Genomic DNA, 16,392 nt, shown 5'->3' on the forward strand with positions numbered 1-16,392 from the left:
AATGTAAAATGTTTATGTCTTTAAATGCTGTACAGTAAAAGTCCAACAGAAACATATAAATCTCAGCTCTACTCCCCCTGCTGACTCTCTTGTATAGTACAATTGTGGAGTTTTGGGCTGCTTTAAACAGGGAAATTGTAAACCTTCACCACAGCATGCCCAAACCCAGCTATGAGTTCAGTCTTGCCATTAGAAAAAGGCAACCTGGGATCTCAAAGTCTGGGATCTCAAAATCCCTTTTTATGGAATTAATTATAATAAGAAGAAAATGTATAATGTGAAGTAAAAATTAACTACTGTATTTAAGAATCTGCCACTAATCAATTAAGCAACTTTATAAGACTGATAATTTATTTCTTACTTTGTATTATGTTTTTTTTTTTTTTTTTTTTGGTGCATTGTCCCACCATGTTGGTCAGCATGAATCATCAGGGCTTGGAGTTCATACCAGCTTGAGTGCTTCTCTTTTACAGCTAAACAAGCAACTCATTTTGAACATGCAACTTTTCACTGCAACATTTGTTTAGAAAGCACATTTAAACAACATCAATTGAGCCAAAGTGCTGTACATTACAGAAAAAAAAACAAGAAAAAAAAACAAGTTTGTTCTGCAAAAGCAACAATTACGCACTGGCTATAATTTCACTCGCTGTTATGTCAACTTTTCACCAACTGTTATGTTTAGAAGAGCAGAGAAACATTTTCACTAGCGTCATCGTCATACAATGTAAAAAAAAGTGCATATTGTTTGACAGTGTAAATCATACATATAATACTTTGAACTTGAATCTAATGGGTAACGCAAATAGCAACAAATCAAAATGTTATGATACATCACTAATTCAAACTAATTCATATGATTCATATGGGTTAGATTACTTAGAAATAGCTTTTAAAGATCATTTTTGCAGGTTACTACTTTTTACACTGTACTGTTAAAACAAATTGCTATCATCTAAGTCACATGTCAAGAAAAAAAAAATTCTTTAGTTAATATATTTTATTTATAATTGCAAAATGCAATGCAGTACAGTTCACACATGCCATCACTTTTAGCCCTCTCTTTTCCATCTGTTGTAAGGCTGTAAACTCACTATATTTGCGTACATGTAAGGTTGAGTGGATGCAAATCTCCATGGACAGGGTCATCAACAGGTCACAGTGGTTTTTCTGGTTGTAAGTTAGCTTATATATTTGTGTGTAGATTCCCTGGACTGGCTACTTGGAAATTAAATGCAAATGCACAGATCTATTAACTAACTTTGTTCCATGTTTCTCAGGATCAAGGCTGGATGCAGGCTTCATTATGTTTGTGCAAACAGACTGAGCGCTTGAAGTGATATAGAAAAGCCCCCAGAAACAGGCAAAGATGGTCTGCTTATGCTACTGTTATTATAATATTATTATAATTTTATTTTATTATTATAATATTATTTTACCAGCATCTATCAAATGTACCATATTTAGTTTTGATGACTGAATTCTGTGGTCTATATATGATTTAATTCAAACCTGGCATTTTTACTAAAGCTTAAATGTTTTCTGATACTAATAACTACACCATAATAACACTCCATGTTTTCTCTAAAGTATATGCTGTTTTAGGCAGGATATGTTTTTCAAAAGCCATGGGAGAGAGTGGACAAGAAAATTCATAGTGGTTACGCATAGACCAAGGAAATCGTTTGCAATGTGACAACATATGGTTATATTGCACATACGAGGACTGACGAGGGAAATCTCTGTTACTGGAAACACTTAAAGCAGTGACATAGTCTTTCTGGGAAATGTCTGCACATAAAATGATTTGCCCATCATTGTTGGGATGGGAAAGAACAGTTTACTTTTTCAGTGTCATATGTTACATATGGTTCACATATTACATATTACTGAAATTGATTACAATAGCAATACCTAAATACATGCAGCTTCACAAAACGATGACATATTAATTACATGCAGTTCATGTGTATTACGTAGTAATACTTATGTAATTACACTGTAATGAATAATCTAGTTTGGCCACAAAGTAAATTGTTTGCGTAGCTGATTTATATTTAGTTGTCTTGTTGCATTCATCAGGATTTAGTGTTTAGGAACAGATGAATGAAACTGTTAACGGCCTCACTGCGATTAGTAGTGTGATTTTATGTTGTTTTCATGTTGTTTGTTTTTATTTATTTTTTGAGAACATCCGACCTGGAAAGCAGTAATGAGCAGTGATTTAGCGGTTAGCCCCTTTGTTCTTCATGTGGGACTTCCAACTCTAGTATTATTCAATGCACAATGAATTGTATCAACTTTTCTTGGTGCAAATATGGATTTCATTTGTCCACTTAATGACACTGGATTGCATTGAACTCGTGGAGGGTGAGAGAAAAACAGTGCTATATTCTAAAGCACACAAACCCGTGGGATTGGGCATTTCACATAGTGGGGCTACACCTCCCCCGAGGCTTCATTAAGTCTCCGAAATACCTCAACACTGTTCACACTCTGTAAATCTGCGAGCCTCACGTCACAGACCCACTGCAGCCGCTCACCTACCAGACCTGCCCGCTCACCTTTGACCCGACAGGACGTTTTTATTGTGCTGCTGCTGAAAAATTGAGTCTTTGTTTTCATGTCGAATTTCATGAGCTTAAATCAGACACTGCTTTACATCAAAGTGTTCTTTTTACACGCATGTAAACCTGATGAATTATTATTCTGTATTGACATACGATGTCAGTCAAAAGTTTACACACTTAGAAATTATCAATCTAAGAATGGTAAAAAAAAAAAAAAAGAAATTCAAGCTAGACAACAGAAAACATTAGGTGCATCCTGGGATACAGTTTTCATGATGGACATGATTTCATGATTGATTGTTTTTCCTTTACTATTTGCTCCAACTCATTTGGTAACACTATATTTTACAATGTTCATGTTACACATATTACCAAAATGAATCCATGTACTATTAACAAGAAAATGTGCATTTACATGCATTAATAAAATAAATAAATCAATGACAGAATTAAAACTATACTATACACGTTTTTTTATTATATGTAAGCGCATGACAACATGAAAACTGTGAGCAAACATGTTAAGTATATATCATTCCATGATAACATGAGAAAAATAGACATTGCTCAATAGCCTCCTACTAAACACGTAGATGTTTGTGTGAGTTAGTAGATCATACTTCAGACAAGGTGATCATTCTTAAAATATAGGAAGTGCAACTTTGAAAGAATGACAATAAGATATTTCTTATTTAATAATGCAAGCATGTTTTCTTTCAGTAAGTGCACTGGAGGCAGTGTTATGATGAATTTAGGTTGTCCCAAGCTAAGTCTTGGGAAATCAACTCAGATACACAGGGGACAAGAGTTCTGGAGTAAGAGCTATTTTTCACAGAAAACAAAAAAATAAATAAATAAAAGGAGATTTTTTTTCTTTTTTTTTTATTCCTCATCAAAGGTGATGCTTTAACATGCAAGCTTTCAATGGTGACTAAAGAGCAACACAGGAAATTATCTTCTCTTAATCGTAAAAAAAAACAACAACATTGTATTAAAAAATAAGTTCTACAAATTCTTAGCATGCGAAGCATTTATATTAATCAAACACCTTTTAACTTTATGTATTTTACATGGACATTAATGTATATTAATTTGCTGCAGATATTATGTACAGTACATATAGGTTATTATGATTAGTGATAACCTATTTATTTATTTTTGTAAATTGTGAAATATATATATATTTTATACGACTTAATCCAGCTGACTACACCAGGTTACCATAACATTTTTAACATAACATTATTATTTTTTTACAATCATTTATTTATTTATTCATTACAGTTTTACAACAACTACACAATTTCACTCTCTCTCTCACACACACGTTTGTTTTTGTGAAAAGTGGGTACATGCCATAGGCGTAATGGTTTTTATACTGTACAAACTGTATATTTTATGTCCCTACAACAACCCTACACCTAACCCTCACAGGAAACTTTGTGCATTTTTATCTTCTAAAAAAAACTCATTCTGTATGATTTATAAGCGTTTTGAAAAATGGGGACATGGGTTATGTCCTCATAAGTCACTCTCTCCTTGTAATACCTTTCTCATACCCATGTCATTACACAGAGTTGTGTCCTGACAAAAACATGCCCTACAAACACTAAACAGTGAACTGTAAACACACATTCACATGTATTTAGCCTCTTTCCATCAATACATTTTGTGAAAATGTATTACTGTAAAAGAAAACAGCATTTTGACCTGATGGCGTGACCTTTGTACTGCCCTGTAACATAATGCAGAACTTAAGGAGACAAGTGCTTTGAGTAATCACAAAGAAAAGCTGTAAAGACAGAATGAATGGTCAAGCGAATAAGGCCTTTTAAAAGAATAGGAGAAGATGAAAAAAAATGGGGAGAGAGAGCAAGAGAGGAGGAAAGAGAAAAACCCTCCCGCGGTACACAATGCTCAGCTGGGGTTAAGTGCTAAGATTTCATCCAGTGGGACTCAGGGTCCACATTTAAGCCTTCCATGGTGCAGGGGCCACCCCAGTCATCTGACATAATCACAATGATGATATACAGAGACATTAGAACAGGGAGCCGCTGACATGCCGAACAATAGCTCCTCACAGCAGGACCGGCCTTTCTGGGCATCCAGGTGCAGTCCCAGGCCGCCGAATTCCTCCTCTACCCCCCTTCGGCCTTATTGTGTGGCCAGAGATGCTCTTTCAGGAGTGGGATGAAGGGGGAGAAAGAAAGAGATCAGAGGTGGGAAGAGAGGAAGAAGTTAAGAAGGTCAAAAAAAAAAGTTATAAGGTAGACTGTGAACCCGCTCCTCTGCAACAAGAGTTTCAGTGTAGAAAAATAACAGAGGAAACACACAGACACCGATGCCAAAGAGTGAAAGGGAACAGAACAGAACAAGATCTTCTCCATCAGGTCAGTCGATCTTTAGAAAGAGAGAGAGAAAGAGAAGGAGACTCTGAGAAGGAGGCGAAGATTCGTCTGTCAACAAGAGTTTAGAGCTCTTAGGGAAAAAAAAAAAGCATAGTCCCTGGTCTGTGTCTGCTCACTCAAACGTGTGTCCGGCAGGGCTGACCGGGCACAGAGCTGCCCCTATTACCCACAATCCCGCGCTCCCGACAGCACGGGCCAGGCTCAGATTTGGAAGCTTCAGTGAGCAAACGCCTGACATTGCACACATTAGAGTTTAGCCTTCTCCGTGTGTGGTCCAGTTGTGCACTCTTTCTTATATGTGTATCAAAATCCTTCTATTAATTGGTTAAGTAGTTACCTCGTCACCAGACACATAAAACCCTTAACCCTGTTTTAATTTTTTACATTTTAAGGTGATGAAATGCTTTTTAGTGTAAGTTAATTTGGCCCAAATTTTTTCGCAACAGTTTAAAAGTGAAAATCCAGTGAGGGGCACTAAAAAAGCGGGATAAACATTTCTCCAGATCAACGTGACTATGCGAACACTTTCTTGCGTTAGTTCACGCATACAGCGGCAGTCTGCATTTGCATTTGACAATGTTTTCACACGCTTGAGCTCTTTCAACCCGATCTCATGGCAAATCGTGCATATTTTACGAGGTGGCTTATTAGTACTAATTCGTACGACCACACTCGTGCTCTTTTGGCGAAAAACATGGAGGTGGATGGGCCGATGTATAATGCATACGTTAATTATACAAATCATGCACTTTTGCACTTTTACAGTATATTTAATATGTGTTTTCAGCAGATATTTGAGCACTTTTCGAGCAGATAAGATGAAACCGCACAAAATTGTGTTTGATAAACTGATTGATAATCTGCCTCTGTTATATAATTTGTGTGAAAAGGAATATAAGTTATTGGTGTTTTACTGTCTCTAAACTAGTGTTCATCAAAGCTGGAAATTGCAGCGAATGTGTAACTAGGCACGTTTGGGGAGTTTTTTCAAAAATGTTTTCCAATGAACCTGGGTTGGTTTTGAAAGGTGTTGTTGATTCAAGACTTGAAGAGATTCCCGAGCTCGGCCACCTTTTTGGGCAAATCTAGTCCCTCAGAGAGAAGAACTGTGAATAAATTGGAAATATAGGAAAGGAAAGGTGGCAGGGATGTTGATTAATGATGGTGGTCGTAGAGTCGAATCTAAACAAAGGTCTGACAGGTTGCCATCAGATGGTCAAGGAGCAAATCATAACTCGATCCTAGAGAAGTGGAGAAATATGTGTGTGTGTGTGTGTGATATTTGCAGAACGATTTATTCTTTGTTCACACTTCATTTCGCCCCCTCACACTCTTTCACGTTTCCCTTTTCTCTGTCCGTTCCTCTCACACCGACTGCTGAGTCCCGACCATCTGCGTTTAACACTTTGAGCGCATTTTCATTTTTTTAAAACATCAAAAACTCTATTTCATGAGCCGAGGCTAGAGTATCTTTATGGAAAACAGAACTGCTCCTTTAAAACTTATCATATCTCCAGGCTTCATTTTTCACACCGAATAATCATAATCGCCAAGAGGGCTTGTTCTTAAAGCCGTGGTTATGAGCAAAGCGCAGGGGAGTTCACGGGCTGTGTGGTAGGTAGGACATGAATTGTGGAGTTTTAAGCCATCCAGGGCCCCGTTTTCAGGTGGAGATACAACATTCCTCCACGGCTAGCTGATCTCCCCTCGGAGCCGCCGGTGAACGCCTGTTCAATCTCAGCCGGTGACAGAACGCGAGACGAGCACGCAAATCACTTCAGCTTCTGAGTGCGTTCCTTTGCTCAGCTACTTGAGCATGATGGAGGAAAGAGTGTACAACTGATTTTGTAATGCACTTTCAATGTAATATAGGCTATTATGTTTTTTTTCTTGCTATAATATTAAATTCACTTAATGCGTTGGCTTAAAAAATAATAAAGTAAATTACATTTTTAATTTCATTGTTGAATTATAAGACTCTTGGTTGTAACTGAAATTGATTGGGTTTCCTTCTTTATTTTATTTAGGTGGAAATAAACTGAACAGGTTTTAAGAAGCGTACAAATAAAAATGTTGAGATAAATCCTGCTATTTTCCAGTACCCAACAATATTTTTTTTCCCAACCGGATTCTTCACAGCTCACATCTGGAGGTCATTATTGTTTGAGTATCTATTAAAGTGGTAATTCTGATTCTGGATTCATGTTTTTCACTGGAGGGAATCTGAAACAATGTGGAGCTCAATATTACACAGTGGTCTGGGATGCTGGGGTGAATGAAGGGAGAGGAGGAGGAATGCTGAACTGGTAGAGCTAGTGGTTCGACAAACTGCATCACTTTGTATGAGGAACACAGGAGGGCAGTCTTTAGACACTAACAGCAGTCCCACATGAGGAACTGAACACTGCAGCACCTAAATTAAAAACACCACAGTGCACAGTGGCCCCAAAACTAAATGTCTGCATTTAAAAAATATCAAACAAACACAACCAGAGCTTCACCACTTTTCTTTTTTTTTCTTTCTTTTTTTACAATGAATTGAATCAGCTGGTGTGCCAGTGGCTTTCAGTGTCCTCTGCAAGTAACCGCAAGTGTAGTTCATCACATGAACAATGATCATGTTTTACAACCAGAGAGGGTCCAAATAGTTTCTGTCTTCTTTTTTATTAGTCTATCTACTGTTTTATCATTTCAAACCTAACAAATGTCTTTTTGCGAAATGTTTTGTTTGCTTTTATTTTATATAAATGTGACCGGGTTTGGTATTTTGTTATCTAACGCAGTGATATTCTGGCATGTTTACCTGTGGAGCACAGTGTCCAAACACTGCTTCAGATTGCAGCACATCAAAGCAGTAAAGTAAAAAAAAACAAATAATAATAATAATATAAAAAAAAAAAAAACACCTTGACCGTTCCCGGAAATGGACAATGTTAAATGTGTTGTCTTCTGAAGATGAATTTTTTATGTGAGCTATTGGAGCTTCATCACACAGATTGGAATCAAAACTCCCACTCAGTTTTTTTTTTTTTTTCAGTTCCAGGAAATTAACTATGATAGCATGAACTCTCTCTTTAGAGCATTTCATTTCTAACATCTTAATGTTAGAGCACTTTTTATAATGCATTGCATTTATAGAATATTTGAAAGACTGAATTTGTGCATTGCACATTTCCTTTCTAACCTTCTGTTTAATTAAAAGTGCATTCCAGTGCTTTTTACAGGATAACAATAATTGTGCCCACTCACATTATCATGATCTTAAACTAAATCAATACATCTGGTCATTTTGAGTATACTGCCAGTCTCTGGTTTGTGGAAACTCCATAAATATCCTGTCTTCAGGTTGCATGCTCCTCAGAGCAGTAGAAATCTATCTATCTCTGCCCTTTAGAGGAAATGAGCGGCAGAGAGTGCGGTGTTTGCATGTGTGTTGTGATGTGTAGTTTGGCCGGAGCAGCAGGCTGATTAATCTTGCTGTCACATACACACTGCCTCAGATCGACTGCCTAATAAAACTCATAAACAGGTAAATAAGCAGCCCGGCTCAAGTCTTAATCCCAGTAGTGCATAAGCAACGCGAGGCAGTCCGCAGTTTAAATGAGGGACAATAAGAGTGATTTACTTCTGAGAGAGTGTGCGTGTTTCGATGCAGGTGTCTGTTAGTCTTTGTGCAAGGGCATGTCTCTCTTGCATTTGCATTGGTTTGGTATTCTTTGTGTTCGTTACATATTTGTCAACTGTCATGACGTTCCTTCACGAGCACATGTGCCCCGGTTCTTCCGCAGTGAATGCTCTTCAACGGCTGCAAGCTGCTTTTGTCTTCATTCTGCTGCTATTCATCAACAACCAATTCGCACTTGTAACTAGTTGCTTATTAGCATGCATATTACTAGCATATTGGCTGTTTATTAGTACTTATGAAGCACATATTGATGCCTTATTCTGCATGACCATGTATTAGATCCCTTAAATCTACACCAACTATTAATAAGCAGGAAATTCTGAGTTTATTGAGGCAAAAGTCTAGTTAGTTATAAGTGAGAATTGGTCGCCGAACTAAAGTGTGACCTGAAATTGTATTTTTGCTTAGCTAAATAACCACATTGGAGTCACCATACACAAATCTTCAACTTTTTGTATCCCACATCTTTACATGCTTGAGCCGGTGGTGTTTTAGCTGCTGTCAAGGGCCTCCATGTATGCAAATCCACAAATATGTGGATTTTGCCGGGACGTCTGGTGAGGAGATGGTCCTAATCAAGAGGAAACTATGCACAGTCACTCCAGAGAGGGCTGATGAAAAAGAGGAGGGCAACACTGAGAGGTCTTTCACTGAAACCTGCTCTCTTCCATTTATGAGCCACTCATGCCGTCCCATCTGCAAGTCAAAGTCAACACTGGGCCTGAGCCATGAATTCATTAGGGGCACTTAGATTTTTGGTTAGTGTTTAAATTAATTAATGTTGCCATTCATACTTCAGATATTCAGACTTTTCAACAACCCCCTCTGCTAAGCCTTATGTCATAGATATAATAGCATAGACTACACACGTGTTTTGCCTATATAAATAAATATTATGTATAGTCTATGAAAGGGTTACAACATATTAAATAATAATATTAATTTAGTAGTTTAATTAAACCTACTGTGCAAAAAGGTCGCTTTTAAAAATAAAACAGGTGCTATGAAATTTACTCTAAGATGTAATACTAAAGACTCAAATTGTGTAGATGTGTTTCTTATCATGATATGTAAAAATTGATAGCCCGAATGCACTGTAAGTCGCTTTGGATAAAAGCGTCTGCCAAATGCGTACATTTAATTTAAATTACATTTTAATTTTATCTTCTGCTAGCGACACATCTGACTCAATATAGCCTATTCATGGAAAAAAAAATGTGTTTGATCGATCAAGCAAGCCTGTGTGGGTTTTCAGACATCACGCGTCCCGTCATGCGCCATTGACACGCACTGTGTTCCTTTACGTCCGATGCAGATCCGAGACTTCTGCGGATGCCCTCGAGCCATTTACCCCGTGTGTGCTATTGAGCAAAAAACTAAATGTTATTGAACACAGCTCGTAAATGTAATAAATGATTAATTAACCTTTTCATTTAGCCCTTGTCATCAGAATAGCACAGTGAAGGTACTTGGGGAAATAATTTACTGCATGACACAATCACATTTTTTGTTTATTTTTTTATTTTTTTGTAATAAAGGTAGAATGCAGGCAAAAATGTTTGACGTGCGTCTTTAAATAATTACTTCTGATTTGATAATTAAGAAATAACGATGCCTAAAGAAAAAGCACAGAATGCCAGCCACTAATGTAAGAGTTTGTACACGATTCGCATCAAATTTTACTGATTCAGTAAATTCAGCAATTTTACAGAATTTTACTCATGTAAAATCTGCATGTGTTGAAATTTCTGATAGATGACAAATGTGATTACAACGTCATAAAATGGTTGTAGTGGGAAGTACAATCAATTCATTATTGGACTGGGCTATGTTGATTTTATTTTTTATTTTTTCATTTTTTCAGGATCTTTACTTTAGGCTTTAAATGTTAAGAATGTAAAATGTAATACTACTAATAAGTAGGAATTATTATTATTATTATTATTATTAATATCATCATCATAATCATCATCATCATTATTACATTTATTTGTAGCCTATATTTGAAATAGTTACTTATTGATACATTAAATACAAATATAGGTAATATAAATAGTATTGTTTTTAACGGTTGTTGTTAACATCAATAATACAAACTGTTTTTTATTTTATTATTATTATTATTATTATTATTATTATTATTATTATTATTATTATTATTATTATTATAGCTACACTGTCTTCACGCCTAGTACTGACTCTATAAGACGAGCAGAAAACATATGATTTGATCAAATCTCCCTGCTTGCCGATATAAGCAGATATTAGTGATGTAAAGAGAGTGTGGTGTTCCCGTGGTCAGAGTGATTGATCACATCATATTAGGGTCGTTTCTGCGCGGGGTAATTTTCTGTGCTCGCCCCGGGCGAACCTCACGTGCGCGTTTCCGTCAAGTCTCCAGACTCCGTCTCTTTTCATCTGCAGAGATGGCAACAACAGCGAAATTTACCTTTCCGAGACGAGACTTGCGCTTGTCGCAAATTCTTCCAGCGCAATTAATCAAACGCGGTTATGAAGAAGCGTAATCAAAAGCGGGCGAATCATTGCAGTTATAATTAATGCAACATATGCCGCTTATTAAAGACTCATGGCTTTTACATGTAACATATGCAGGGGGTTGTGCTCTGCTTTACGGCTGATACACCGTTGTTAAATTTAAGACAGTCATTATGCAAATACAATCATTGCATTATTTAATTTTACTCTATAAAGCACCACTCTGTCAGACTTTGATCACTGTGGCGCGAAATCAAATGTTGATGTTCACAGACATAATTTACATTTATTTTGAAGATATTACATATTAATTAGATTCCTGTAAATGTTGAAAAAAAAAATGCTCTGTAGCTCCTTTTTTTTTTTTTTTAACTGACAATAATTTATTGTACAAGGTTGTTTTTAGATTATGTGTTTTATGATGTAGCCTATGTGTAGAAAATGTGTTTTTAGGTCATGAGTAGATTAGCTTTTGATGTAGGCTATGTGTATTGTGTTTGGTTATGTTTTATAGTTTTATAGGTAGAGAATGTGTTTTATCGTAGGTAACGCTGTGTGTGTAATTTGTTTGTAGACTATGAGGTTATGGTGTAAGTGCATATAATGTGTTGGGATGTTGAGCATTTATTTGAAGTTATGGATGGTTATGTGATCACGTTTGTAGTTTATATTAAGAAACCTCCTTCGAGGGACAACGGAGGGGAAAACCCTTTCTAGGATTAGTGGTCAGATTTCCTATTTCCCATACACTCTCAAGGTCCTGAACCCAATTAATGGCTAATAATTACCCAGGAAACTTAACTGTAGTTGCTCTCGCGGATCCAGGAGCAGTTGTAGACAGAGCGCGAGCGCCTGATATGAGGGCAAAGTAGTGTCTACAATCCAAAAGCGCGCGATGGAATGTAGCAGCCTACTATATTACTTCATACTACATACGTAATAACCGATGTATTTAATAACCAGTTATGTACTTAAATTTGATTTCACGGGTAATCTGTAAAACAGCTTTGCAAGTGTTGTACACGTGCATTTGGTTTTCAATGACTCTGCCTCACCTCTCCATTCTCTGTGTTTATGGCAAACACCACTTTTGCCTTCTTTGATATTGTTTTGTTAATAGAGCCGTTGAGTACCTTTTCAAATTTTCACACACTTTGTTGAACCGCTTGTGTCTGTTAGTGTGTGTGTGTGTTTGTGTGTGTGTGTGTGGGCCCAGTCATCGAGGAGTTGTGTTTTACTTTGTCATTGCATCCACTGTATTAGCATGTAAAGATCTGAGCTGTTTTCTGACAGTGCACGGCCACTGCTGGGGTGGATATCATTCCACATTAAGTGTGGTGAGATCCTATCAGTGCGTAACACATAAGCCGAGCCCTTTCCTACCATGAATAAAGATTTGGTTTCACTTGCTTTCAATGAACGTATAGCAATAACAACAAAGATCGGGATCTTATCCAATTCCATCTGTTCAGTTTTATTTAGGCCTATAACTGTTGATTATTATTATTATTATCATCATCATCATCATCATCATTATTATCATTATTATTATTATTAATAATTCTGGATTTGTTTTTCTTGTTTGCGATATTCGCAATGTTGTTATCGGTTTGTTATTTACGGTATTGTTTTTTTTTTCTCGATTAGCTGATAATTAGCTGATTATTAAATGAATTAATTTAGTTACTTTTACTAAAAATAAAATAAAAAAAACATAAATGGTAAAACCAAACACTGTGCTGCGATCAATGACATATCAAATTGTAGGGGTAGGCCTATGTTGTAGACAAAAGTCAACACACAATAAAAAAAAAAAAAAAAATAATAATAATAATAATAATAATAATAATACTATTAATAATAATATTAAATACAAATAACTCCCTTATCCATTAGAACGCAACCCCCCCCCCCCCCCCCCCGTTTTTTTTTTTTTTTTTTTTTTTTTTTTTTTTTTTTTTTTTTTTTTTTTTTTTTGTGTGTGTGTGTGTAAGTCTAACCCGAATTATAGTAATGTTTGAAAACACTTTATATTTTGAAGTCTTAGAATGCATTGAACCGAACACAGTGACAATGAGGCAATGGTGCCTCAATACATTTTATTTGACTTAGTGAATTGAATAAAAATCCACTTACAAATGTATCCTACATACAAACAAACAACTGTGACATATTCAAACATATATAGTCGGTTAATACGTTTAATATTACAGGAATTTGTTTAGGCTAGTGACTGATTTGATACTCAGTTGACAAACCTCTTAAATTCTGTCCTTAATTAACTAAGAGGACCAAAACTCCGTCAGTGACATCAGTTCTCAAGGTGGATGTTCCTGAGGCCTGGTCTGCAGAACACCTCTCTTCCGGGGTCTGGGCCAGCATCCCTCCCTTCCTGTGCTAAACCACAGGAAAATGGCAACAATCTGGAAAGAAAATTGTCCAAATGCGTGGTTACATAGCCATCACGTTTCCAGGAGCTTGTAAAAAGACAGACGTTTAAATGACGCAGAAAACAATTCCCCAATGAGCTAGTGATGAGGCGCAACGCTTTTCTTTACAAGTGTAATTACAGTTAAATGCCTTCATAAAGGTGTTGCTCCGTATATATGTCCAGGCGAATTCGTGAGAGAGATTTTCATTTGAATTATTTTATGAGGAATTTGCAACTGGCAAGCTATCACTAAAGAAAAAAATGTGGCACATTGTTTGTGTATTTAAGTCACTTTTGCTCGCTTTCAAATAAATCAACTGAATCTTTGGCTAAATGTTCTAATTATAATAATATTAATCATTATTATTATTATCACTCAACAATGTCATTTTAATATTATATACTCAATACGTACATCAATATCTTGTTGCCAAATATTAGTCCTGCAGGCCTATAATTATAAGTCTTCTTTCTCTCTCTCTCTCTCTCTCTCTCTCTCTCTCTCTCTCTCTCTCGATGAAATAAACTCAGAATGTTTTTTTTCAGTTTGAAGACAATATATGTTTCGTATCTAGTGGATGTGTTTTGACAAGAGAAGGTTTTACCGATTTAACGTGTAATATGGAGTCAGTCAATAAACCAATAAATGTCATTTTTCAGTGGAAGGCTTAGTATCGAGATCCCGTCTTCCTTCAGAGCGGGTAACGGAAGGTTTATTATCGGTAGGCCTATATTTAAGTGAATAAAGCATTTTGCCTATTAATCCAACTGAACCTTTTTAATTTGCCAAAAGCAGACGCGCAAAATAAAGTGCGAATTATTTCATGTATGAATTAATTCGGTTCTGCAGTTTGTTTGCACAAAATCAAAAGGTGGCAATCCACTCTCTGACTCTCAGGGAAGATAATTACGCACATAAACGTGTAGTTATGCGCTTCACACGGCCTATTACATTTATTTGAGAAAAACAAATATCCTAAGCATGGCTTTAGATACATTTCACAATATGTTTATGTGCCCGAGTTTATGATTATATTAATTGTTTTTAATATACCAACAGCTACGTCTTCTTCAATATCACGTTCGCCATTAAAAACAGAAATGAGTATTGCCCATCGTTCAGGAATGTTATCAACGAAAAAAAAGACTGACAGTGGAAATGCATTCCTGTTAATGGCTGCTTTAAATGTCTTGAAGAACACCTGCATGAGCACATGTGCTCCCACGGGATCTGGTGACAAAATGGGATCAGTTTTATTACAGAACGCTCTTCTAAATATAACAAGAAATAATTAATAAATGTCAGGTTACTCGTACTGTGTCCAAAAACACGATAATAATAATACAAATAATAATAAAAATAATAATAATAATAATAATAATAATGATGATAATGATGATGATAATAATAATAATAGTATGCAATTTCATTGGAGTTGCAAAAACAGCAGCATTTAGGCTATTATTTAGTTTTTAATAATGCAAAAATAAAATAATTAAAATAAATAAATGTTTATTAGTTGAGTCAGCAAGAAACGCTATCCTTCTACTGTCTGACATCTTTGCGCATTATATTAAGTCGCTTATCTTTTGATATGTCTGACAGGACCGATATTCCATGCCAAATGCAGAAATATACTGCGGATGTTGAGCCTGCTAATGCCTTGTTGAGGCTTGATTCTGACAGCACACCTACAGCCTTACAATGACCATTAAAATGCGATGATTGTGCACATGCAAACATGACTGCAGTTAAGATGTACGCAGTAACCGATATACTATTTTACAGGTCCAACAGATAATTCAGCAGAATCATACTTACAGGAGCGAATCGGTTGCCTTGTCGTTCCCTGCTTGCTTTACCTGCACACAAACTGCCAGGAATTCGTATATCCTATCAATACTGATGTACAAAACCTAGTCTAGAGCTAAGACCCAAACACCCAAAGTGCATATAGTTTCAAGAGAGAGTTTATGTGCAACCTTCCCACGCATGCACTCATACATACAGTATTTCTACTCTTTTTTTTCCTCTCACACACACACACACACACGCGCGCGCGCACACACACACACACACACAAGCTCACACACACATGCACACACACGGGAGCTCCTGGCCGTCTGGAGTGTAGCGCGCGCTGACTCGTGTGGCTCTCAATAGCAACACTGAAACTGAACACACCTTTTACCTATTTATAGAGCTCACTTAAATTAATAATGTCAATAGTTTTTTTTTTTTTTTTAATCTATCTATCTATCGATCTATCGATATCTATTTATCTATCTATCAATCTTGAAAAATAAGGCACTCGCCAATGTTCTCACGTCAGATACAGAAAATTTCACATAAATAAATAAATAAATAAATAAATAAATAAATAAATAAATAAATAAAATACAATATCAGTTAAAAAGAGTAATCTGCCCAGAAAGAGAGAGAGAGAGAGAAAGGCAATTTTATTTTATTTTTAAGTTGTGACCAACATGAATAATTACAATACAAATAAAAATAATAATTATTGTTATTTATTTAGTAAAGGAATGCGTTTCACATAATTGCAGACTTTGGAACAAAACTGGCTTTTTGCTCGAGTGTATGAAATGCTCGTGATCACCTTGCGTATGAGGGCTGCGACCTTGACCTCATCCAGGATCCAGTGTCCAGTGTCGCACCGGATTCCGCAGGTCCCTGAAAAATAGCCCTTCTTCCTCCTCAAGTGCTCAAGAAGGGGAGGTGGGGGGAGATCCGAGATGTTGCGAAGCGAGGGGAGGAGGAGGGAAAGAGATAAGTGATCTAAA

General features: G+C 36.3%; 1 long non-coding RNA gene across 1 annotated transcript; it reads right to left on the minus strand.

Moving 5' to 3' along the window:
• Positions 1–13,227: 13,227 nt before the first annotated feature.
• Positions 13,228–16,392, minus strand: LOC128018215 (uncharacterized). Its single transcript, XR_008184781.1, has 2 exons — positions 16,209–16,392; positions 13,228–13,582 (listed from the first exon to the last, which is right to left on the minus strand). It is a non-coding gene; the product is annotated as an uncharacterized LOC128018215 (long non-coding RNA).

This window comes from Carassius gibelio, chromosome A8 (genome assembly GCF_023724105.1).
Source record: "Carassius gibelio isolate Cgi1373 ecotype wild population from Czech Republic chromosome A8, carGib1.2-hapl.c, whole genome shotgun sequence".
Classification (NCBI taxonomy): domain Eukaryota; kingdom Metazoa; phylum Chordata; class Actinopteri; order Cypriniformes; family Cyprinidae; genus Carassius; species Carassius gibelio.